A 22,212-nucleotide genomic window follows, 5' to 3' on the forward strand; every position below is an offset into this window, starting at 1 on the left:
CTTCTGACTTCTCCTGTGCCATGCTATGCCGGAAATGATCATCATAATTCAACCAGGCCCATCCCCCGTATGTCCTATAGGCCCGCAAGATCATATCAGCATACCTCATTAACCCGGGATATAATCCGGGTTTTGCTGAACCTAACACACTGGCATAAACATTAAATCCTAACAACCAGTTAAAAATCGTACAAGATACCCTACTCTTTTTTGTTTTCCCATCATCCTTAGAATTCTCACCATGCTTCTTATCACCTACATCCTGCTCACTGAAGGTACCTTTTTAGGATAAGGCCCTCCGTTAGTAGTGCAGAGACTTGAGCCAGAGACTGAAGAGATGTAAAAAGGCTTTTATTAAACAAGCATATATGCTGGACTTCTGGGCAGAACTGGCTGCATAAACAGAAGACCCTGAGGATCTCGGACACAAAAGTTATATAGGGTCCGTCCTAACCAGTCCAAACCAGTTCTAACCAGCTCTGACCAAAAGGTAACAGCAGAGAGAAAAACAAAACCATAAATCCATCCTATAATCTATACATCAAGGCTAACTAACAGGCTAACATCCTATTGCCCCCCTGGCCGTGCCAGGCACTAAGACAGATACATAGAACAGGCCTGCATGCATACGTGATTTCTCAGAGCAATAAAATGGAGTCACAAGTTGTTCTTTGTACTAATTATGACCCACTGATAGTTTCTTCATATACACCGTGACCCAGCTATGTCAGCTAGCTAGGGATCCTTCATTCCCAACTTTTCTTCTGTAGGCTAGCTGACTAGCTGGGTTATGGGAGGTCAGGGCCATCTGTATCAGAGGTGGGGACTGGGTGATAGGAGGAAAGGGCCAGGACTAGGGCGGTGGTACTTTTGTCAATCGTAGTCCTAATAGTACGGTTAAGGGTTTTCAATAAACATGGTAACAGGCAAGGAAGAACACAAAATATGACAGAGAATACCAGGAAAATTATGGTGAGGGCTTTAAAGAGTCCCGGTTTGGAGGCCCAATCAGTCAGTGAGTTGAGTCCAAACATATCAGCAGAAAAACCCTTCCAAGTCTGGACAGGAACGTGAGCTAATCTGGTAATCTTGTCTATGACCTCTTCAACCACAAATCCTTCATCATCCAGTTGTAGACAGCAGTTGGAAAAATTGAATTTTCCACATACCCCTCCTTCAGCGGCCAATAGATAGTCTAAGGCCAGTCGGTTCTGATAGATGGCGGTACGCATCATAGTGTTCACTTTGGCCAGGGCTCCCAGGGCCCTAGCTGTTTCATTGGTGATAACTTCTAAAACCGCCTGCAGTCGTATGAGGTGGTTAAGCATGTAGATTGGAGTCCGGTACCCAAACATACCATCATCAGCCCATGTAGCAGGACCGTAGACAGCAATGATGCGCTCCGGGGGCCAAGTGTCTTCCCATTTACCAATTTCCAGGCTTCTTTCAGAACGGGCCCGTTGATCGAATACTGGGACAGCCAGATGTTCTCCTTCAGATAACGGGAGGAGGAAGAAGGCTGGTTTGATAGTGCCCAGAAAACAAGTGCCAGTCCAATTTGAGGGTAGAGTGGGGTATGCCGTTTTCCCACAGATCCAGTAGTATCCTTCTGGTGCAGCCCAAGGGGCAGAAGCAGGCAGGTTGAGGTAGACATTTAATGTGGTAGCATTGCCAGTAGTATTCCATCGTCTGGGTATTTTTAACTTAGGATCTCCGGTCCAATAAGTCCAACCGGGCTGAGAGGTGCTGTTTTAATCCATAAGGATTGGCACTGCAGGTGTCCAACACGAGTGGTAAAGGATGGTCCGAGACGCTGTATGCAGTGTTTTGCCAGAATGGAGTTTTTCAGAGGCCAGCTGGGTGCCCCCGCAGACATAACAGTTTGTCAGATTTAAGGTGGCTCCTATGGCTTCAGCGAACTGTATGAAAAGGTTGCAGGTGGTGACAGAGGGCACAAAGTCTTGTTGGTCAAGTTTCATATGTTCATAAAAGTCTGGAAACACAATGCTGTGTTGTTCAGGGATTCGGTGTCTCTCAACGAGTTTGATGTGCAAGACAGTACCAGGGTCCGTACCCTTACCATATATCTGTAGGCCCACAAGATAGCGAGCTTTCCGGAAGCTATCGTCGAGATTCCATTTAAACGGCTGTAGAATAGTGAAGTTAAGTGGGTTACAGTTCTGGAGGCCACAGTCAGAGGTAGTCACCCCTTTGAATAATATGGCTCGGGTGGTGGGTAGTCGGGTCATACCCCAAGTAGCCCAGGATACACATTTCCAGTAGTTACAGTAGTAGTGTTCGGAAGACCCTTCACAATGGGACGGCTTCTGTCCCGCCAGGCACATGTATTTATCATTGTGCATATATTCCCTCCTCCATGCTAGGGCACCACAACGTCCAAGGAAGGTGGGGTTTTGGTCCATGGCATGGCAAGCATCAAAGAGGACTGAGGCCGGGACATAGGGATTAGTGACCAGGGTTTGTTGAATCAGGGGGCCCTGATCCCAGACTGACCTGACCTCTATCCAAGTATCCCTATTAGTTGCTTTGGGGTCGAAACAGATCTGTGAATCTCCATTATTACATATAGAATATTCAACCTTGTTATATATACATACAGGGGTCACTAATTGACCTTTACACTCATAGTTAGTTTGAAATCTAATAACATTTTCCGTTTTGCCCCCATTGTCCACTAGTGCCACACAAGGGGCACACCCAGGCGTGGGAGGGGTAGGGGACATGGACAATGTTGGCAAGACGTAAATCACAAGCAGTAAATATACAACAGAGTTCATATTAAATATCTTGTCAGATCTCCAGATCAGACTTGCGTGATTACTCTTCCAGAGTGTGGGGCAGCCGCGTGATTTTCAGTTGAAGGTCAGTAGGCCCTTTTTCACAAATATACTCAGCAGCGGGCTTCACACGGCTGTAGTGAATCCAAGACTCGTGGCGGGACAATTTGACAGCTGTGGGGGAAGCAAGTAAGACAGTGAAAGGCCCTGCCCAAAGGGGTTTCAGCGGTTCTTTCTTCCATACTTTTAGCCACACTTGGTCCCCAGGTTTGTAGAGGTGGACAGGGGTTGTAATTGGCAGCGGGGCTCTAGAAATGACCCAGTTCTGTAATTTCATAATGGTCTTTCCTAGCTGCTTTATCTCTGCGTCTGTGATAGTGTTCCCTATCTGTTCAAGAGACTCAGGGTCTAGACTGACTATTGGCGGGGGTCGGCCATACATGAGCTCAAATGGGGACAACTGATTGCGTTTACCTGGGGTACAGCGGATGCGAAATAGAACAGAAGGGATCAGTTTGGGCCATGGCAGGCGGCTTTCTTCTGCTGCTTTGCCGAGGAGGGTTTTAATAGTTCTATTGATGCGTTCAACTTGGCCAGAGCTCTGGGGGTGATAGGCCGCATATAATTTCCAGGTGATTTGCAGAGCCCGAGAGACAGCTTGTGTGACTTGTGATATGTAGGCGGGGCCATTATCGCTGCCAATCACTAGGGGCAGGCCATAGCGAGGGATGATGTCATGGAGTAAAACCTTTACTATTTCCCTACTTTTCTCTGTGCACACTGGGTAGGCCTCTGGCCACCCAGTGTGGGAATCAATGAAAACCAGGAGGTAACGGAACCCATGGGAGGGGGCAAGTGGGTAAAATCTGTAGAGAGGACTTGCATGGGATGTGAACCGATAGGCTGGTGACCAGGAACGGGGGATCTGACAGAAGAGGGGTGTGTCGGAGGCAAATGACACAGCGGAGCAGAACATGGGAGATGAGTTGAGAGAGATTCGGGATATAGAAATTCTGTCGGAGAAGAGTGCGGAGAGCTGGGTTACCGGCATGAGAAAAATCGTGTGCACGTTGGACAACAGTGAGGGCCAGGAGTTGTGGAACATACAGGAGGGGGTGGATGTGTGGGAGGAGGGTATAGTAATCCATCCGGATGGGAGGGTGCAATGGCCAGGTTGCTGCGTGGCCCACTTGCGCTCGGGGTCAGTGTACTGGGGGGAAAGGGAATGAAGGAAAGGTTGAGGGGAGGAAAGGGATAACAGAAGAGGGGGTGTGGGCGGACCTTGGAGGGCCGCCTGGCGAGCCAAGCGGTCAGCCAAGGCATTACCGCGGCTGATGAAATCATGGAGGCGACGGTGGGCCCGGCAGTGCATGATAGAAACTTTGGAGGGTAGCAAGATAGCATCCAAAAGGTCCAGGATGAGTTGGTGGTGTTGGATAGGGGATCCAGAGGAGGTGAGGAAGGAACGCTGGCGCCAGAGGGCAGCGTGGGCATGAACAGCTAGAAAGGCAATTTAGATAGGAAAAAAACAAAAATGCAAAAAGGGAGAGAAAAATCTCCAAAAATGGCCAATGGTATAGTTGGTTTCCTTGGGGTACCCCACAAACCAAACAGATAGACAACACAAAGATTAAAGGGCATAAACAAACATAGAAAACAGAAAAGGCATGGAACTTTTCTTCCAGCTGGCAAGGATTCAGAGCTGAACTTAGATCTGCAGAAAAATGCACAGTTATACAAAAACAAACGTCCATCATACCACGAATCATAATTGTGTGCACACAGTGGCAAAGTAAAGTGCGATATAACACATGGCATAATAATCACATAATCATAAAAGGCATCTAAATGGTTACTGGAACGTCCGAAAGAGAAAACGTAAGAATGTTATCACTCTGGCTTGGTGCCCTGCCAATTACATTCATAAGGCAGACAGGGACGCAACTGCTAGGGTGTGCTTCAATCTTGAAAAATAAGCAAAACTTACTAGGTAAAGTAAGATACAGTGTACAATGTTAAATATAGAGGTATTCTGAAGTATGGCAATGTCAATTCAAAGGAAAAAAAAAAGAAACATGTTAAATGTTAAGTGCAAGGTCATTTCAAGGTTACTGAAAGCAGAACATTGTCCTCCTTCTCTGGGTAGAAAAAGGCTCATTGTAACAGGTCCAGAACAGCTCTGTATGTATGACTGCGAAGACAAAGAAGAGACATTTTAACGTGACACCACCCCTGAGGTCACTTAGCCATGTTCCCTGCAGGCAGACCTGGAACCCTTGTCTGCCACCTGGGTCCCGCTACACTCTGAGGAGTGGGCACTGCTGCAGACTAGATGTAGCTACTTTACTCTGCACTGTCCTTACATAATAACTACCCCCTTCCTCTGGAGTTTGAGCTACCAAGTTTATTTGAAAGGTATTTCTCTTTCCAATTGTATTTAGAATCTGATTGATAATAACACTTTATACAAACATGCATGGGAAGAAAGAATTCATAAAGAACACCAGGATAAAGACACAATACGGGAAAGCAAGGGAGACTGTTAGCACAAAAGAAGTAATCTCAATCCATCCATTATCAATAAAACTCATTCATAAAGGAAAAAAAAAAAAAAAAAAAAGTTGACCACATTACACCGCTATTGATTAAGTCCCACTGGCTACCTATTAGCCACCGAATTACTTTTAAGATATTATTCTTGGTTTTTAAAGTTCTAGCTTTCAATGAGCCTCAATTCATGTCTAGAATGATCATTCCTTATTATGCCCCTCGTTCTCTACGATCATCATCACAAGACTTATTAACTGTCCCTTCCTTAAAAATTGTGGGTACAAGAAGAAATGACATGTTTTCTGTTACAGCGCCACAAACGTGGAATGCACTGCTACTGTACATCAGAAAAGAAAAAGATCTTATCTCTTTTATAAAACTCTTAAAAACTTTGTTATTTAACTTTGTACTTGTGTCTTAAAATTGTTTGTCCTCTAAAATGTTTTTTTTTTTTTTTTTTTTTTTTGTTCAGCGCTTAGAATGTTTGTATAGGCGATTCATCAAATAATAATAAAACTTGAACTTGAATTATCAAGCCCATGTTTAGCAAATATTTCAATTTTCAGAAAAATATGGATACTTAACCTCTATCATTGTTAGTCTTGTACTTTAAATCCCCCAACACTGGAATACAAAGGCAGGGATGTGCCCAACACAAACCCCACATGTCTGACAAACGGTTGCTTTTTTTTTTTTCTTTTTTTATTACCAGCAGACACACTTTGACAACTGCAAGAACACATAAACTATCTGGCTCAACTTTCTTTAAATTACTCATTGTCTGTAACAAATCCACTGCACGCAACATATATCTAAAATCACAGTCCTTATTCTCGTTCATCAGTGCGAACTCACATTCTTAATTCTGTCTTGATCCACATGCATTTTACCCTGTTAAGCAACTTACACTATCCTGTCTGCAACTTTCAGCATAACAATCATGCTGGCTTGCTTTACCAACCTTTCCCAGGTTTCCAACCTAAATGCTATTTCCATCTCCCCGGGTAATTTCTCAACATCACCAATTTCTCGTTCTCTGTGTCTTGTCAGGTGTCCCCAGAGCTTTTGTTTTATTAATTTGACAAGTATGACAAAAAGTTGATTAAATTCCAAATACTAAGCCTTTGACAACAATAAAAATAAGGATGAAGAAAACAATAAAAAATCTTAGGGTCGCCATAATCGCCAGAAAAGGCAGTTGTAAAATATTTAAGCATGATATGAAGGGGGTCGGTGGTGCTCTGACCCATATTATACAATCTATATATGCACCCAACAAAAGTTCCAATTTCCAGAAACCAGAATCCTATATACCTCTCTGTGCTTCACAACGGATTAAGAAGTTACTAGACAGAAGAGGTAGAGACAGGATAGAGAAGGAATCAACTTCTCACTTACCAAGACAGGTCCGGTACCGGCACAACAAAACCAGGAGCCAGAAATCTCCACCGATTCGTTCCTTCTCGAGGTGCAATCCGTTGTCTTCGACGAGAAACCGTTCCTGATCAACCATCAGGCTAATGCCGGCTATTACGGGTCTCGTAGGAGGCAAGGTTTGAAATCCTCCGAGGGAGACGATCGTACCAAACAGGCTCAAGTCTGTAGATCAAGTCCCTGTTCGGCTGCGCCAAATGAAGGTACCTTTTTAGGATAAGGCCCTCCGTTAGTAGTGCAGAGACTTGAGCCAGAGACTGAAGAGATGTAAAAAGGCTTTTATTAAACAAGCATATATGCTGGACTTCTGGGCAGAACTGGCTGCATAAACAGAAGACCCTGAGGATCTCGGACACAAAAGTTATATAGGGTCCGTCCTAACCAGTCCAAACCAGTTCTAACCAGCTCTGACCAAAAGGTAACAGCAGAGAGAAAAACAAAACCATAAATCCATCCTATAATCTATACATCAAGGCTAACCAACAGGCTAACATCCTATTGCCCCCCTGGCCGTGCCAGGCACTAAGACAGATACATAGAACAGGCCTGCATGCATACGTGATTTCTCAGAGCAATAAAATGGAGTCACAAGTTGTTCTTTGTACTAATTATGACCCACTGATAGTTTCTTCATATACACCGTGACCCAGCTATGTCAGCTAGCTAGGGATCCTTCACTCACGTTCCAATAAGGAAAAAACATCAAAATACCTACCACGCAAAATCCGCTGCCGCAGCTTTTGCAAAAGCTGACTATCTAAAGGGGCAATTTTACATAAAGTGTGCCCAGACCGAGAACACTGAGCAATACCACTCGCTGGTGCAGAAATGCTCGCTCCAACCCCCAATGCAGGATTCACACGCACAACACCGGAAGAAGAAGAAGAGGATGGAGAATGAGAAGAGTCCCAGGAATCAGATGATTCCCAAACTCGTAGAGGATCCCCGGACGCCTCCCGACGACTCTTCTCCTTATCCAAATGCCGCACAACATGCTGCAAACGGCGCAAAAATTTTTTATCTTTTAACTTTTTAGCCAAAGATTTACCTCCACCCTCAACTAAAGGGGCTGCAACCCCCACCCCTCCAATACCCAACTGCCCTGATGCACCCACCATAGATAATAAATCTGAGACACACTGGGAAAACTCACCAGGAAGAGTTGAAGCCGAACCAGAAGAAACCACTGCTTGAGAAGTACTAGGAACAGCCTCCTCATCTGCATGCACAGCCACCTCTTGTCTCCTGGTACTGCTTGAAGGTTTTTTAGCAGCAGAAGCCTTAGACGGGGCAGCTGCCCCCTTCTGCCTAGAAAGAGCAGCTGTGGGGCGGGAGGTCACAGAGGTAGACTTACCCCGAGAGCCAGACAGGCCAGGTGCCGCAGACAAGGCAGCAGACCGAGGTCTAGCTGTGGGGGTCTTCGCCGGAGGGACCCGAGCCCTAGCTTTTGTGGGAGCCATAGCAAGGACTCATCAGCCCTAGTAAATAACAAACCCCCACCGACCAGAAGCAGCACAAGCACCACAACACAAATAAAACTAAAACCTACCTGCCCTCTGGACAGAAAAAACACCCCGATATTCAGCCTACTCCACTGGTAGCAGTGATCCACCACTCCACTCTAAGCAGGACTCTGTTCAGCCGCGAAGCCGCTCAGCCACAAAGCCGCTCAGCCGCAAAGCCGCGAAGTTACTCAACCGCGAAGCTGCAAAGCCCTGCTGCAGGCCGACACAGGAAACAGGAAACAGTCCCCGAAGCTGCACCTCAGCACTTCCGTACTCGCAAAGACCGACACCCACACCCCAGAGAAACTGAGGCCATACAATGAAGACAGAACTGCCAGTTCACCCGGCCTGACTAAACGCCCCACACACCGCAAACCGCCGCAAAAACCTCCGAAACTGCTCAAGGTAAGACATACACACACCGAAATCAAATTGACTGAAAACCTCCACTGAAAAGCCCAAAATTCCCTCCAAATACCCTGCTACCTAATTCTCCCTCTGTCTCCTACCCTCTCGATATCCCACAACTTTCTCACACAATCTTTCCTAGCAATTGCGCCTAAATCAACCAATCAGCTCCATTCCTCTTCATCCAATCCCTGACTGCTATATCCTCACAACCTTGCAACACCATTCCCCAATCACCCTACTTCTGTCCTTCTTTAGCCAATCACCACTAGTTAATAACCCCTTCCCACTCCCCCCCTTTCCCTAACAACAATGTTGCCGTACAGTGGCTCAGTCAATGTTATCAACCCACTGCTTCAATCAATGGGCTTCCTAAACGGGGATTCCCTGTTGGATGTATCTGTAAAGCAGAGACGGCGCTGTTGAAGACATCAGAGCAGCCATACAGATATCTTTTCTGCTGTATTGGAGCAGTGCTGGTTGGTATCACACATTTATTAACCCTGAATAGCTGAATGCCAACTGAACATATATATTTCTGATTAAACAGACTGTTGGATACATTTATAAGAAGAAATATTATTTGTGGAGTTTTTTGAGCCCATGAAACGTTAACTGAGGTTTTTTTCTCTCCACATATTGTGTGCTTTATTGGTAAAGAAAATTATAGTAAAACTCATTTTCTGTCTGTATTTGGATATACATTGTTCATTGTGGTGGCCTGTATAGTGTCAAGCATAATTTTCTATTTTTATTTTTGGTAATTGAAATCACCCATTATTATCCTGTTGCCCAATTCTCCAGCTTTTGTAATCTCTGAAAACATTTCTTCATCTGTCTGCTCATTTTGCCCTTGGGGATGGTAGTATAACCCTACCTTTATATTTCTTCCCTTCACACATGGAATTTCTATCCATATGGATTCCACACTGCTATCTATGTCATGCAGAATATTTATTTTATTTGATTCAATTCCCTCTTTAACATATAGCACAACCCCTCATCCAATTTGATCTACTCTATCCTTGCAATATAATTTGTACCGAGGTAATAAAGTGTCCCAGGTAATACAGTGATCCCTCCTTCCACCATGTCTCCAAGATGCCTATTATACCTACCTCGTCATTCAGTGCTATATACTCTAACTCTCCTATTTTATTTTTTAGGCTTCTAGCATTTGTATACAAACACTTCAAATTGTATTTTTTCCTTGTAACTACAGACTGCTGAGAAGACAGGGAAAATTTGAGTCTTTAACTCTGCCTTCTTAAATCCTCCTGGCTTTCTTTCACCATTATTGGAACCTCTCTACTGGGACTCCCTAAATATCCTGTTTCAATAGTATCCTTCAAGGATACCTCACACTGTACCATCTGCTCCCAGGCGACTGTCTGCTTTCCCCCACATCTCAGTTTAAAAGCTGCTCTATCTCCTTTTTAAATGTTAGCACCAGCAGCCTGGTTCCATCCCAGTTAAGTGGAACAAGCTCCCCCTTTCCCAGAAGGATGCCCAGTTCCTAACAAATCTAAATCCCTCATCCCTGCACCATCGTCTTAACCACACATTATACTTCAGAGCTCTGCCTGCCTCTTGGGTCCTGTGCGTGGAACTGGGAACATTTCTGAAAATGCTACCCTGGAGCATCTGGATTTCAGCTATCTACCTAAGAGCCTAAATTTGGCTTCCAGAACCTCCCTTCCACATTTTCCTATGTCATTGGTACCTAAGTGTACCAAGAGAGCTGGCTCCTCCACAGCACTAACTAAAATCCTATCTAAGTGACACGCGAGGACCACTACCTTCGCACCAGGCAGGCATGTGACCAGGCGATCCTCATGCCCACCAGCTGCCTAGCTATCTATATGCCTAATGATCAAATCACCAACTACAACAGCTGTCCTAATCCTTCCCTCCTGAGCAGAAGCCCCTGGAGACACATCCTCAGTATGAGAGGATATTGCATCCCCTGGTGGGCAGGTCCTAGCTACAGGATTATTTCCTACTTCACCAGGAAGTGATGCTCTCCTTCTAAAAGAGATGGTGATAAAAAGACTGTAAAAGTGTGATAAGGTATAGGCGGTTGGGTCATTGATGTGGCTATGATGGTCCCGTGGTAACCCTTGCCTACCCTGTGGCATTTTGGTTATGGCACATCATATTAAAAAAATATTTTGAATGAGGAGTGGACTTGTATTTTTTGGGGGGTAGAAAGTTTTTACACACAAGCAGTGATTTTCTAGTGTACTTCTAGTGTGAATGATAATGAATATTCATGAGGCAGATTTGAATGCCAGTCACCTCTATTATATACAAATCTGCCTTAGGAATATTTTGAAAACCCGACTGGCTGAGGGTCTCCCAAGACAGGTTTAAGAACCACTGGGTTAAAAGACAGAACATAAGAATAGCCTTTCTGGGTCAGACGAATGGTCCATCTATACCAGCAGCCCATCTTCATGGTGGCCAATCCAGGTCACTAGTACCTGGCAAAAACCCAAATAGTAGCAACATTCCATGCTATCAATCCAGGGCAGGAAGTGGGTTCTCCTTGTTTGGATCAATAACAGACTATGAACTTTTCCTCCAGAAAATTGCCCAAACTTTTCTTAAAACCGGCTACATTAGCTGTTCTTACCACAACCTCTAGCAATGCGTTCCAAAGCTTAATTATTCTCTGAGTGAAAAAATGTTTCCTCTTATTGGTTTTAAAAGTATTTCCCTGTAACTTCGAATATCCCCTAGTCTTTATAATTTTTGATGGAGTAAAAAACTGATGCACTGGTACCTGTTCTACACCACTCAGGATTTTATAGACTGCAATCATATCTACCTCAGCCATCTCTTTTCCAAGCTGAAGAGTCCTATCCTTTTTAGTCTGTCCTCAAATGAGAGGAGTTCCATCCTCTTCATCATAGAAACATGATGGCAGATAAAGGCCAAATGGCCCATCTAGGCTGCCCATCCGCAGTAACCATTATCTCTTTCTCTCTCTGAGAGATTCCATCCCAAGCCCTTTTGAATTTAGACACAGTCTCTGTCTTCACCACCTCTTCTGGGAGACTGTTCCATGCATCTACCACCCTTTCCATAAAAAAGTATTTCCTTAGATTACTCCAGAGCCTATCACCTCTTAACTCATCCTATGCCCTCTCATTCCAGAGTTTTCTTTCAAATGAAAGAGACTTGACTCATGCGCATTTACATTACGTAGGTATTTAAATGTCTCTCCAGAATAGTAATAATAATAACAAGATATAAATCAAAACAAAAATGTTATTAGCCAAGTGGTGGGAATACTCACTGAAAAACACATTTAATTCAAGTGGAGAAAAAGCCTCAACCCAATTTCATATGCAGACGGCAACCCAATGAGTTTTTAAGCCATTCTTATTATGTATCATAGGCATAAAATTCCACAATTACTCAAAAATGGAATTTTTCAAAACAGGAAATGATTTAAATGTCTCTATCATATCTCCCCTCTCCCGTCTTTCCTCCAGAGTATACAGATTGAGATCTAAGTCTGTCTCCATACGCCTTATGATGAAGATTACATACCATTTTACTAGCCTTCCTTTGGACCGATTCCATCCTTTTTATATCTTTTTGAAGGTGCGGCCTCCAGAATTGTACACAATATTCTAAATGAGGTCTCACCAACAGGGCAGGATTAATTCGTCGAGGACCCCTAGGCACACAAGTATACAGGGCTCTCTGCCCCGCCCCACCCCACCATGCACTCAGGCGGAAACAGGAAGCTGCATCAGAGGGAAGCTTTGGGCAAGCAGCACCGTTTGCACAATTACAGTTCCCGTTGCCTTTCTTAACCGCGTTGCTTGCTTGTCTTACTTTCCGTTGATAGGGGGGGGGGGCCGCGTTGCCAATCGGGGTGGGGCCCGCATTGCCGATTGGGGGGAGGCCCGCATTGCCGATCGATTCTGGAGGGGCCCATTGCTGTTTGGAAAAAACAATGCTGATGCCCTCCTTCATTGGGCCCTCTGACCATTTTGGGCCCTAGGCACGTGCCTACTTGGCCTATTGGTTAATCCTGCCCTGCTCACTAAAGTCTTATACAGGGGCATCAATACTTCCTTTTTCCTACTGGCCATACTTCTCCCTATGCAACCTAGCATCCTAGCTTTCGCCGTCACCTTTTCAGCCTGTTTGTCCACCTTAAAATCATCACATAAAATCACACCCAATTCCCGCTCTTCTGTCATACACATAAGTTCTTCACCCTCTAAACTGTACCGTTCCCTCGGGTTTTTGCAGCCCAAATATAAGACCTTGCATTTCTTAGCATTAAATTTTAGCTGCCAAATTTCAGACCATTCTTCAAGCTTCGCCAGGCCTTTCTTAATGGTATTCACACCATCCGGCGTGTCTACTCTATTGTAGATTTTGGTATCATCTGCAAAGAGGCAAATCTTACCCGACAACCCTTCAGCAATATCGTTTATAAAAATGTTAAAAAGAACAGGCCCAAGAACAGAACCTTGAGGCACACCACTGGTAACATCCCATTCCTCAGAGCGATCTCCATTGATTACTATACTCTGTCACCTTCCATTTAACCAGTTCTTGACTCAGTCGGTCACTTTGGGACCAATCCCAAGGGCACTCAGTTTATTTATTAGACATCTGTGTGGAACACTGTCCAAGGCTTTGCTAAAATCTAAATACACCACATCTAGCGCACATTAGAGAATGACACGGTGACAAAATTCATCACCGTTCCCGTCCCCACGGATAACCGCGGGAAATAATCCCATGTCATTTTCTAGTTTCTATTTCAACCTCGGTCCTTCTACACCAGCATTCTTCAAAGCAAAGCTTGTGGGTCAGTGGTTGTGGCCATTCATACTCTGATTCTTCCCTCTCTCCTTAAAGAATGACATGAAGATGGTTTCCCGTGGTTATCCGCGGGGACGGGAACGGTGATTAATTTTGTCACCGTGTCATTCTCTAATGTGCGCTAGATGTGGTGTATTTAGATTTTAGCAAAGCCTTGGACAGTGTTCCACACAGACGTGTCATTCTCTAGCGCACATCCTCTATCCAATTCTCTGGTCACCCAGTAAACGAAATTGATCAGATTTGTCTGACAAGACCTACCTCTAGTGAATCCATGTTGCCTCCCATCCTGTAATCCACAGGATTCCAGAAACTTGACTATTCTCTGTTTTAAAAGTGTTTCCATTAATTTGCTTACCACAGAAGTCAGACATACCGCCCTGTAATTCCCTACTTCTTCCTTACTTCCACTTTTGTGGAGAGGGACCATATCTTCCCTTCTCCAGTCCTCCGGTACCACTTCTGATTCTAGAGACTCATTGAAAAGGTTAGGCAGTGGAGCTACCAGAACTTCCATAAGTTTCCTCAGCACCCTCCATCTTGCCTTTACAATCGCTCCTTTCAGTTTTCCCTACTGCATTTCCACTCCTTTCAGACATTCCCATCTAGACAATAATTCCTTAACGCAGGGGTGTCCAATGTCGGTCCTTGAGGGCCGCAATCCAGTCGGGTTTTCAGGATTTCCCCAATGAATATGCATGAGATCTATTAGCATACAATGAAAGCAGTGCATGCAAATAGATCTCATGAATATTCATTGGGGAAATCTTGAAAACCCGACTGGACTGCGGCCCTCGAGGACCGACATTGGACACCCCTGCCTTAACGTAAACCCCTATCTGAACAAAGTTAGTTTTTTAAAAGTCTACAACCTTTGCTTTTGAATGAGCCCTCTCTATACCATCTTAATATTAAACTGTACCAAGCAGTGAACACTGGATGACAGATGATCACCCACTGTAACTTCAAAAACACTTTTCCCATTTGTAAGCACTAAGTCCAGTCTGACCCCATCCCATGTGAGTTCCATTACCAACTGCTGGAACAGTTCTCCTTGTAGAGAATCCAGAATCTCCCTTCTTCTAGAAGACCCCGCAATAGGGATGCCCCAATCAATATCCGGCATGTTAAAATCACCTATTAGCAAGACTTCCCCTTTTTTAGATATATTCTGAATGTCTCCTATTAAATCTTTGTCCACTTCTTCCGTCTGTAAAGGAGGCCTGTATATCACACCAATGTAAATATATTAACCATTCCCTCTTTCCAAATTGATCCACAGTGCCTCTTCCTTGCCGATCCTGCAATTGTGTGGCTTTAATCTTTAACCTATAACGCAACTCCTCCTCCTTTTCTTCTTACCCTGTCTTTCCTGAACAGATTATAGTCCGGTATAACTACATTCCAGTCTTGGTTCTCTGTGAACCATGTCTCTGTGATCACCACTACACTTCTCCCTCCGAATCCGCGGTTTCAGTATCTGCGGATTCAGTTATTCGTGATTTTTTGGCTATTTTTAAGCCATCCAAGCCTCTCCGGAACCTTACCTGGTGGTCTAGCGGTGAAGCGGGCAGGAGCGATCTTCCTATGCTTCTGCCCCATGCAGAGCCATCATCAGAATGGCTGCCGTGAGTTCCCGTTGTGATAAATTGTGGGGTTCCCCAGGGGTCTCTGCTAGGACTACTGCGTTTTAACATTTTATCAATGATCTAGAGATGGGAATAACTAGTGAGACATTTGCTGATGACACAAAGTTCTTCAAAGTTGTTAAATCATAAGAGGATTGTGAAAAATTGCAAGAGGACCTTGAGAGACAGTGAGCATCAAAATGGCGGATGACATCTAATGTGAGCAAATGCAAAGTGATACATGTGGGAATGAGAAACCCAAACTATTGCTACATGATGCAGGGTTTTACATTAGCAGTCACTGCCCATGAAAAGGATCTAGGTTTCATCGCTGATACATCAAAACCCGTAGCTCAGTGTGCAGCGGTAGCTATGAAAGCAAAGAGAATGTTTGGAATTATCGGGAAAGGAATGGAAAACAATTTAGTAATTATTCATTTTATTTGTTAGTTCTACTTTAAGATATCTTCCCTTCCCCCCAAGATAGATAAAACCTGTACTCAGATGATATGAATGTGGTTTAAAATGCACATACTTGGCTCTGAATTGTCTTGCCGCATATGGACAAAGAATGTAGAAGTCCATCCAGCATCGGCTACAATGTACTGATGTTTGTTTTTGGTTTTTTGTGGGTGTTTTTTTTTTTTTCTTGGGGGGGTGTTTAAAAATGTATTTATATTATGGTGAGGGATCCAATGCACCTTTTTACTCAGAGCCTACCAAAGGATAATCCTGCCCGACTCAAAATCTTACATCTGTTTGAATAAAGTGGAAACTAGCAAAAAACTGCATGATGTGTTAAAATGGCATATTGCTCAGGGAGATTGATTATGATATTGTTCGGGATACATGACTCCAGGTAGCATTTTCAGAGCAGGAATAAAATAAATGATCAAAGTCATGCAAATTGGTAGGCGAGTTTTGGAACCAGGTTAGATATTTTCTGGTCGATATTTAAAATGGTTTAACTGGCCAGAAATAGCTGCAGATCGGTTAAATTGCTTATTTGGGGCTATTCGCTAATTTTCAGCAGCATTTAACCGGTTATCACCATTGAAAATTAATTAGTGGTTAGCATCTAAGTGAAAAACAGTTATATGGTGGTGTTCAGGGGCAGAGTTAGCACTTGGCTGGTTAAGTGGAAGGGTGGCCTAGTGGTTGGAGCTGCTGCCTCAGCACCCTGAAGTTATGAGATTGATCTCATCCTGCTCCCTGTGACTCAGGGTAAGTCACTTAACCCTCCATTGCCTGCTTTTAACTCCTAACTCCCACTCACCATAATATACCTATGTCCATCATACCATTCTCTCTGAAATAAACTCCATAACCTCTATATGCCCTGTTTGTCTAAATTACCGTATTTTTTACTCCATAAGACGCACCCTAGATTTAGAGGAGGAAAACAAGAAAAAAAACATTCTGAACCAAATTGTGTACTAATATATACCAGGCTCTGTACCCTGTCCCACTGCCCTGTAACCTGTCCCCAGTACCTTTTTAAATCCCCCCGTTCCGAATCTTTTTTAATCCCCTCCCCATCCCTTTTTTATGGTACAACAATTTTTATTGAACAAACAGAGAAAGAAACAGGTAATGCAATATAAGGTACATGAAATGTTCAAAATTTTTTGTATTCAGCAACAATACCTAGCACCTTATCCCCCCCACCCAAAAAGAACAGTAAAAGTACATGCCAGAAAGAGCAAAACAAGACACTGTCCCCCCCTTAGCCCTCTCCCGGTCATAATAAAGTGTAATGACAGACACATCAAGGCAAGGCAACCAGTAAAGAAATAAATAGCAACATGGTAAAGAAATAAAACAGCAAACAAGATTAAATACAGGGAGGAAAAAAGAATCGTACCCCCCTCCCGTTCCTTTTTGGGTGTCCCTTGTTGCCTGGTGGTCCAGTGGTGCGTTGGCCTGCATGCCTAGGCCCGCGCCGCCTCTTCCCGTCCCGTTCTGCACCCCCTTAAATGTCTCCCATTGCCTGGTGGTCCAGTGGAATATCGGCCGGCAGACGCAAGCTTTCCACCCACCTTCCTGGGCTTGTGTCGCTCGTGAGAACTGAAGGCACCATTCGGAGGGTGGCGCGGGCCCAGGCAGGCCGGCGGAAAGCTTGTGCCTGCCGGCCGATGCACCGCTGGACCACCAGGCAATGGGAAGACATTTAAGGGGGTGCAGGACGAGGCAGCACAGGCCCAGGCAGGAGGGTGGAGGGCTCGCACCTGCCGGCCAACACACCGATGGACCACCATGCAACGGGGGACATTTGAAGAAGTACGAGACAGGACAAGGGGTGGGGTGGGGTTTTAAAAAGGGACGGGGGTTAAAAAAAGGTACTGAGGTGTTTTAAAAAAGGACCGATGGGTGGGGTGTGTGTGCTATAAATATGTATTTTCGCTGCATAAGATGCACCAACATTTCTACCCACTTTTGGGTGGAAAAAATTGTGTCTTATAGAGCGAAAAATACAGTAGATTGCAAACTCTTCTGAGCAGGGACCATCTGTTACATGTTAAATGCACGTGTACAGCACTGCGTACGCCTTTCAGTGCTTTAGGAATGATAAAAAGTAGTAGCAGTAGAAAACAAAGATGAGAATATTATAATGGCCTTTGTATCCCTCCATGGTGTGGCTACACCTTGAATTATGTGTGCAATTCTGGTCACCATATCTCAAAAAAAGATATAGTAGAGTTAGTAAAGGTAAAGAGAGGAGCTACAAAAATTATAAAAAGGATGGTCCGACTTCCCTATGAGGAAAGGCTAAAGCAGCTGGGACTCTGCAGCTTGAAGAAGAGACAGCTCAGGGGAGATATAGAGGTCTATAAAATACTGAATGGAGTGGAACAGGTAGATGCGAATCACATGTTTACTCTTTTCAAAAATACTAGGATTAGGGGACATGGAATGAAGCTACGAAGTAGTAAATTTAAAACAAACAGGAGAAAATATTTCTTCACTCAACATGTAATTAAACTCTGAAATTCGTTGCCAGAGAATGTGGTGAAAGCAGTTATCTTAGCAGAGTTTAAAAAAGTTTGGGATAACTTCCTTAAAAAAAGTACATAAGGTATTATTAAGATGGACTTGGAAAAATCCACTGGTTATTCCTAGAATAAGCAGCATAAAATCTATTTTACTCCTTGGGATCTTGCCAGATAGTTGTGACCTGAGCTGACCACTGTTGGAAACAGGATACTGGGCTTATACCTTGCTCTCTTTTGTATAAGTCTTTGATTAATAATAATAATAACTTTATTTTTGTATACCGCAATACCACAAAACAGTTCAGAGCGGTTTACAGGTTAAGAGACTACATTTACAGCGAAGTTACAGCATATCAGAAAACAGTTCAGCATATCAGAAAACAGTTCAGGGCAATTTATGCAATGAAGGTGCAGAGAATTAGTTAACAAGTGTATGGTATAAACCAGTGACAATTACAAAATGATCCAATAGCTGTTGCAAGGGGGGCTGCCAACCGGGGAAGAGGGGAGGAAGGGTAGGGAGGGAGGTGAGGTTGGGATTATTAGTTTGGTAGGGAGGGCGGGGGGTTAGAGGAATTTATCAAAGAGGTAAGATTTGAGAGATTTCCTGAAGGATTGATAAGTTGGGGCAAGAGAGATGAGGGTGGACAAGCAGTCATTTCATTTGCCAGCTTGGAAAGAGAGGGTTTTGTCGAAGAATCTTTTGTAGATGCATCCTTTTGGGGAGGGGTAGGCAAACAGGTGGGCATTGCGTGTACGGTTAGAGCCTGGGAAGATTACTTGTCTTTGATTTAAGTTAACCCCTTTTAATGTATAGTAAAGTTATTAGAGTGAATTACCAGCCTGCATTTTATGATTAGCTTTCAACGGTAACTCCTCTTCTGATCTGAAGAAGAAGAGGTTACCTATGAAAGCTAATCATAAAATGCATTGAGTTAGACCTAAAAAAAAAGTGCTACCTTATTTAATTTGTTTTTGTTTTATTTCTATATATTATATAGTTGGAAAGTAATAGTTTCTTTAATGGCAGCAAACTGGAATCTGGATATTGAAAATTTTCCTTTAAAAAATATTGAATGTTTCATGAGGAGACTGAAATGTTAAAACAATAAAATTCGAAACTCTCAACGCTCTAGCTCCATTATCCAAATTTTCTAATTTGAGTCAAAATCCACTTATCTTGTCTAATTTATGTACTGCATATATATATGCTACACTGTAAATCAATTTTAGCAAATATATACTAAATAATAACAGACAAGGGGGCATTTAGTTACCGTTTCCTTCGTTCATCTCCTCAAAGATTGGCATTTTGGCCCTTCCTGCAAACTCATCAGCATAGTTCACTAGTGCTTCCTTCACAGCCTCGTATCCTGTCAGTACAACCATCTTCTCCATTCCCAGCTGAATGCTGAACACCGGCCCATATGTTTTGGTCAACTTAAAATGTAAAACAGAAAAGATATTGAAGTAAAAATGATAATTCTTCAGTTTTGGATTTCATCCTTAGTTCAATGGCTCCTAATCTTGGTGATTCTGCAGTGGTTTTGAAGCCATACATAAGATAGGTTGGAGACAGAATATGCAAATTTATCTCATAGATATTAATTGTAGATTGTTATTATCTATAAAGGACTTATGGGGTAACTATGCACATCATAAAATATTTGATAAATAATGACCAGACCATGGCATTTCTTGAGATCTGGAGAAAATGTAGAAGAAGCATAAGGTGCAACCAAAATATTAGTGGATGAATACTTAAACTCTGTGTTTGGAATTTGGTTTAAATATTCAGTATAACATTGAAATTATTCAATGGGGTCCTTTTATTAAGGTGCACTAACCAATTTAATGGAAGCTAATAATTAGTGTGCACTAAGGGTCTGTTTTACAAAGCTGCGCTAGCGGCTGCTGCGCAGTAACAGCCCCGAAGCCCATAGAGATTTAAAGGGCTTTGGGGCTGTTGCCGCGCGGCTTTGTAAAACAGGCTGTAAATGATAAGATGCCCATTATACTCCTATGAGTGTTCTAGCATTTAGGGCTCCTTTTACAAAGGTTCGCTAGGGTTTTTAGCACACACACAAAATTACCACGCGCTAGAGCGCGCGGTAGCTGAAAATCTACCACCTCCTAAAAAGGAGATGGTAGTGGCTAGTGCGCTCAGGAATTTAACGTGTGCTATTGCACGCGTTAAGGCCCTAGCGCACCTTTGTAAAAGGAACCCTTAGTGTGACTTAATCATTAACACCCCTTAAGCCTTACCTGGTGGTCTAGCGGGTTGTCAGGGCAGGATCGATCTTCCTACGCTCCTGCCCCATGCAGATCACTCATAGGAAATGGCTGCCGTGAGCTCCTGTTGTAGTCTCGAGAGACTACGGGAGCTCATGGCAGCCATATTGCAAAATCCAAAAAGCAGTCTGAGAAGGAGAGTTGAGCTGGGTGTGGAATCATGAGGAATTAACTGAATTGGGATTTTATTCAGAAGATTGTAAGATCTGAGACAGCTTTAACCTTTGATATTGTCACTTTTAGATCTCTTCACCCAGCTGTTGAAATTTGTGGGGTTAATTCAGATGGCCTTTGGATGGTCATGTCAAATTGGAAATGAGTGGTATCCTTAAACTTTATATATTGGTGGAATCAGGTGTGTTTGGTTTGACATCTTGATCTGACTGTTACTGAGAAGACTAAACCTTATCATAAAATTGTTGAAATCTGGCAGCCTGTTGAACAATTTGTTAGGCACACTGTGTAAGATGATGGAATAAATTTTGTTCTTACTTCCTGTTACTGGAATATGATCTTGTTAATTTCAATTCATCAGAAATATCAATATAGATTCTTGAACTAAAAAAAAAAAATAGTGCTTAGAGCATTTTGGCACATATTTGCCAACTAGTGTGGCAATTATGCATGGAAGGTGCATGAACTGCAGAAGACATGAAAACTTCTGATCATGTGGAGAAGGCTTCATCTAAGGCAAGACAGTTGTTAGATTACATCCGCAGGAGTTTCGTCATCCGGAAGCTTGAAGTCATAATGCCATTATACAGAACCATGGTGAGGCTTCATTTGGAATACTATGTGCAATTCTGGAGGCCACACTACCGAAAAGATGTGCTGAGAGTAGAGTCGGTGCAACGGATGGCCACAAGGATGGTCTCGGGGCTCAAGGATCTATCGTACGAGGAAAGGCTGAAAAATTTGCGACTGTACTCACTCGAGGAACGTAGGGAGAGAGGAGACATGATCGAGACGTTTAAGTATATTACCGGCCGTATCGAGATGGAAGAAGAGATTCTCTTTCTCAAAGGATCCTCAGCCACAAGACGGCATCCGCTCAAACTCAGGGGCGGGAAATTTCATGACGACACCAGGAAATATTTCTTCACCGAGAGAGTGGTTGATCCTTGGAACGAGCTCCCGGTGCAGGTGATCGAGGCAAACAGCGTGCAAGAATTTAAGAGCAAATGGGATGCCCATGTGGGATCCCTTAGAGGGTTAAGCCAAGGGAACCTGTCACCAGGAGTGGGATCCCTAGGATAGTAGACTTGGGGGTGGGTCAGTAGAGTGGGCAGACCTGATGGGCTATGGTCCTTATCTGCCGTCATCTTCTATGTTTCTATGTTTCATCTTCTATGCCCATTTATAGAATTGCATCCTATATTTATGATGTCTGCATGGGTTTTGACCAGTTTTCATAGTAACATAAAAACATAGTAAATGATGGCACATACCGTCTTCATGATATTCAGTGCTATTTACCAGCCAGTAGTCAGCGGGAGATAGTCAGCTGAGCTATGTTCCTTGAATATCCTAGTCAGCAACTATACTGGCTTGACCGGCTATGTAAAATGCAACTTAACATAGATCAAAAATTCAGTGCCACTGGATACAGCCCTGACATTGTATTTCTGGATTCACTGCTGACCACAGAAGGTAGACAGGCTGCCTCTTTCAATCTGAAAACTGCACCCTGTATACTTTTATTCCACCCTCTTCCAGTAAAGGGATCCTCTGTATATAGTCCATATCTTTT

The 22,212-nt window shown here is 43.5% G+C and overlaps 1 pseudogene; it reads right to left on the reverse strand.

The window, feature by feature from the left end:
- Window positions 1–22,212, reverse strand: part of LOC117356546 — a 106,869-nt pseudogene that overhangs the window by 75,622 nt on the left and 9,035 nt on the right.

This window comes from Geotrypetes seraphini, chromosome 3 (assembly GCF_902459505.1).
Source record: "Geotrypetes seraphini chromosome 3, aGeoSer1.1, whole genome shotgun sequence".
Lineage (NCBI taxonomy): Eukaryota > Metazoa > Chordata > Amphibia > Gymnophiona > Dermophiidae > Geotrypetes > Geotrypetes seraphini.